Source organism: Chelonoidis abingdonii, chromosome 1, assembly GCF_003597395.2.
Source record: "Chelonoidis abingdonii isolate Lonesome George chromosome 1, CheloAbing_2.0, whole genome shotgun sequence".
NCBI lineage: Eukaryota > Metazoa > Chordata > Testudines > Testudinidae > Chelonoidis > Chelonoidis abingdonii.
In genome coordinates, this window is record NC_133769.1 from 337,733,376 (window position 1) to 337,738,318 (window position 4,943).

The 4,943-nt window shown below is 47.1% G+C and overlaps 1 pseudogene; it reads left to right on the forward strand.

Annotated features, from left to right (window-relative positions):
- LOC116830979 (vitelline membrane outer layer protein 1-like) overlaps nucleotides 1-4,692 on the forward strand; it is a 15,686-nt pseudogene extending 10,994 nt beyond the window's left edge.
- The last annotated feature ends 251 nt before the right edge of the window (nucleotides 4,693-4,943 follow it).

The window sequence follows — 4,943 nt, forward strand, 5'->3', positions numbered from 1 at the left end:
GATGGAATGGAATGGTGTCCCTAACCTCTGTTTGCCAGGAGTTGGGAATGGGCAACAAAAATTGGATCACTTGATTATTGCCTGTTCTGTTTATTCTCTTTGAAGCACCTGGCTTTGGCCACTATTAAAAACAGAATACTGGGTGGGCTAAATGGGCCCTTAGTTTGACCCAGCATGGCCATTCTTACGTTCTAATAATTGTGCCCCTAATAAGGGTGTTCATTGTATTAAAATTTGAGTAATTTAAGAATCCTCTGGTTTATTCTTTGGATAGGGTCCTATGGCACAAACAGGTCGAATAATTTCATAGCAAACAAGTCCAGAAGCAGCAAAATGAAGCAAACTTCCCAGCTTACTTCTTGCTTCCATAAATTTATAGGTTAACCTGCAAAAATATAAGCAAACAAAGAGCAAAGGACTCTAACCAGGCCTTATTGGTTAGTACATACTGTGCATTTATTTCTGAGAATTGTCTCACTGGGGAATGATGAGCCCTTTGTGTGCAAGGAGTGGTTGGGTCAGTGTCCAGGTGCAGGGACATGGCATTCAGTGATTGCTCCCAAAATGATTTAGCACCAGGCCAGAAAGGAAACTCAGCCCAGCTTTCCTGGGCATAAAGCTCCCTGGTGCCTGGGGCTGCTAATCGTTTACAAGCTTCTCCCTGGGTAGCTCCAGAGCTGATACTTCACCATGCAGTCCCTCATCCATGCAGGGCTCTGTCTGCTTCTCTTCTGCTGCTTCCAAGATGCAGGGGCATGTAGGTACGCTGACACCATCACTGTATCCAATGGAGGATGATGGGGTAAAAGGAGCTTTGCCCTCGTGGATTCGCAAATGGATTTCAGCTGCAGGTAAAATTCTTCCCAGCAACTTGCTACTGCCTCAACCCCCCAGCCACTCATCACCCAGTCACTCAGCAAGAACTTCTCTTGACTCAAGGCTGTTTCTGGGTTTTTCAAAATCCTCTCTTCCTCAGACTCTGGTCAGCCATTGGCATACAGGGCCACTGAGTTTATTATATCGTGTGGGGTATGGGATATCTGTGACCCCAGAGCTGGGGCAGAAAGATGATGATAACACAATTGGGTTAATGGGGCTTTGCTTTGGGCTGAACCAGAAACATCCATCAAAGCAGAAAGGGCCAGGGGGTGTAGAGGCAGAGTTAGGAGACAATATGAAAAGAGCTAAATCTGTCTGGCTCGGGTGAGCCACGAGTAGGAGGTGAGGATGTGACCACTGTCTGTAAGCATCTGAAAGGTGTTAACATGAAAGGGGGTGGGGAGCGAGTAGGAGGAAGAGAATAAAATGAGCGAAGGACGTTTTACTTGAAACTCATTCTGAGGGAGGCCTCCACTAGAAAGTTTTGCCAGCAGAGCTATGCCTGTTAAGAGTGTGATTTATTTTCATTTTTTGAAAATATTTCTTTGCTGGCAAAATCCTAGTAGTTGTGCCCAAAGTGCTGTTGCCAGGACAGCATATGTTGCTCACGAAACTGGAATAAGCTATACCAGCAAAAGTATTTTTTTGCTACTACAGTTATGGCTACACAAGGAGGGCATAGTAAGGCTAGAACAGCAAAACTATTCTAATGTAGACTAGGCCTCAGGTTTCCCTGCCAGAGAAGGAAGTTAGTCTGTGGAGTAAAGGAATGAGGGGGAGTCCCATCACCACTGCAGTTAAATCCAGCCTGGATATCTCCCCTCTCTAACTGCTGTGAGTCTGTGTGTTGCTGCAAGAGTGGAAATCCAGTGTGGGGGTTATGGGTAGAAGCAGCCTGCTCACTGTTCCCAGCTGGGATCCAGGGTCTCTGCCTGACAGAGTGTGTGTGTGTGTGTGTATCTATATCTACATATATACACATACAATGATGATTGTGAGGCATGGTTGAGGTGGTGGAATCAGAGGGTGGAAGCGGGTGGGATATTTCCCAGGGAATGCCTTACTGCTAAATGACAGAGTGGTAGCCGTGTTAGTCTGTAGCAGCAAAAACAACGAGGAGTCCTTGTGGCACCTTAGAGACTAACAAATTTATTTGGGCATAAGCTTTCGTGGGCTAGAACATATCAGATGAAGTGGGTTTTAGCCCACGAAAGCTTATTGCCAAATAAATTTATTAGTCTCTAAGGTGCCACAAGGACTTCTCGTTGTTTTTACTGCTAAATGATGAACTAGCACTCGGCTGAGCCCTCAAAGGTTAACACGTTGTTAATATAGCCTCACAGTCTACAAGGCAGCACAAATGGAGGGAGGAGATACAGCATGGCAGACAGAGACAGAGACACACACCGTGTGTGTGAGAGAGAGAGACCTGCATTGCTGGACATTTTCCTTTCTTTTAAAAAATGCAGTTAATTTAATAACAGGAAGTTGGTAGGTTTTATATCAGGGATCAGCAACCTTTGGCACACGGCCCATCAGGGAAAGCCATTGGCGAGTCAGGGCGGTTTGTTTACCTGTGGTTCACCATTCCAGGCCACTGGGGGTTGCGGGAAGTGGCATCGGCCAAGGGATGTGCTGGATGCTGTTTCCCACAGCCCCCATTGTCCTGGAATGGTGAACCATGGCCAGTGGGAGCTGCAATCAGCTGAACCTGCAGAAGCTGCAGGTGAACAAACCGGCCCACCCGACCAGCTGCTTCCCCTAAGGGGCCGTGTGCTGAAGGTTGCCAATCCCTGGTTTATCGGCTTGGGGGTGGGATTCCTAACCCTTCTCCTCCCAATTTGTACCTGTGCCACCATCTCCTGTACCCCTCTCCTAGATGGAGCCTGAACAAGGCTCCGGGACAATATATGATGACACGGCTTTGAATGGCATTCGCCTGACGGCTCCGTTGCTGAGTCCACGGTGGGGCCGTGAGTAGCTCTTTGGTTTCTCTCCCATCCCTCCTGCTCTGCAAGTGCAGAGAGAATAACTATGAACAATGCCATTTGCACAGGGTCTCTTCTCTGACTATTCCCTTTGTTTGGTGGTAATCTGCAAAGGAAAATTAAAATAGGGCATTAGCTGTTCCTGCATCTTTATGATGGACACAGCTGGCCATTTCAGTTTAAAATTCAGATCTTATGTGCCCTGGAAGTTGCTGTGAAGGACTGGAGAGAACCAGTGAAACGATACCAACCCCTGAGTTCAGTGTGAAATCTACAGCAATTGGCGGGTGGGAAAAGGAATTTTTCGCTACATCCTTTCATATTCTTTGGGTGAAATCCTGGCCCTATTGGAACGAGTGGGATTTTGCCATTGAGACTGTAGTCAGTCCATGGCTGTGAGTTGCACTGGCTCTGGCCAGGTAGCTGGTACAGCAGACCTCGACTGAACTGCTCAAGAAGACCAAAGACTCGGTTCCATGGTGAAGGCACTCGTCCAGCTTTACTGTCGTCAAAGCACGGTACTAGTATCCCATAGACTCTACAGGAACACTAATACATGTATGCCCATGACAACGGATCAGCTCAGTAAGTAGCGTGACTTTCCGTTTCCCCCTAGGCCAGACAGACAGCCGCTCTGTGACCCCTCTTTCACACACTGATACATACAAGTTACGTATTATCCTTCTGATGTGGTTAGTTATCAACCCTACCTCTCGTACCTCCTGATTCGAACAAAACATTTTCATCTATCATCCCATCCTGTCCTCCCTCCTTGTTTTACTCAGCATGAATCACATGCCAGAGGACTTCTCTCTCATGGAGTTCCCTTCTGCAGCTTCTCTGATCTTGCTCTCTCCTGCCCATTGCTTCCTCTTCCTGTCTGACTCTTTCCCCATCTTTAAATACTTCCTGAGTTCTGGTCACCTAGCTGATTTTTTTGTTCTGTGTTTGGTAACTTTCCACAGCTCAAAAAAACCCTTCCCCTCAGACAGAATAGGAAGTATTTTTGCATTGGAATGCAGTTACTCTTTTGCATAACTTTGGCATGGTCAAAGCATTGTCATTAATATTAAGTACCTCCTCATTGTCTTCAGTCTGGAGACTATTTGGTGCGTGTCCTCTCAGCAGTGGTGGATCCACATACAGAGAGACAGTTATGATATAGCAGTTTTTCATAGTAACATTTCATCATAACTCAGTAAAATCAACCAGAACTGATAAATTCTACACACATTTCCCCGAATTATCACTCAAGGCTCATCTCATGAGTCCCCCAGGGAGTCCTCCAGTAAAACTAAGGAAGACCAGGCTTGACACTTCTGAGATTTCGAAGGTTAAATACAAGCAAGAAATAACACTACCCAAGAAAAAGAAACCAAAATACCCCAGGTCCTTCCAGGCCTGTTTTCAGGACACTGCTGTGTGTCTTATGAACACTGGGCTTGGCGCACAGTAGCTAGGATGACTAGTGCCCCATGGTGGGTAGCAGATTCTGAGTAAGTCTCAGGTAATTATTTTCTTCTCTGGCAGGTGGGGTGATTGGACTGGGATCAAATGGTGCAACAAGGGCAACCTGATCTCCTTCTCACTGAGAGTGGAACTGCCCCAGGGATGGGGCGATGACACGGCGGCCAACAACATCCAGTTCAAATGCTTAGATGGGACCGGGCTGATGGGCACCTCACATTCCTGGGGTGATTTTGGCCCATGGAGCAATCGGTGCAGCTCTGGGGCCATTTGTGGGATCCAGACGAAGGTGGAGGAATCCCAGGGTCATGGGGATGACACAGCACTCAATGATGTGAAGTTCTTCTGCTGCAACTAAACAAGCACCCATCCCTGCCCAATCCCCAACACCAGCACCTGCCCATTAAACACCATTAAAGTTTAACTCTGCTTTTGAACAGGAAGGTGTCTGTCTTATTGACCCAAATCAGACATGTGATCATGTGCCATCTCCACGTCTACAGGGGAAGGCTGGATTGTGAGCAAAGCCAGGAGGAGAGGAGAGAGGGAGGAGCATGGGAAGAGATAATGTCTCAGATAAGGAGAGAGAAGGGAGGCAAGGCCATAGTG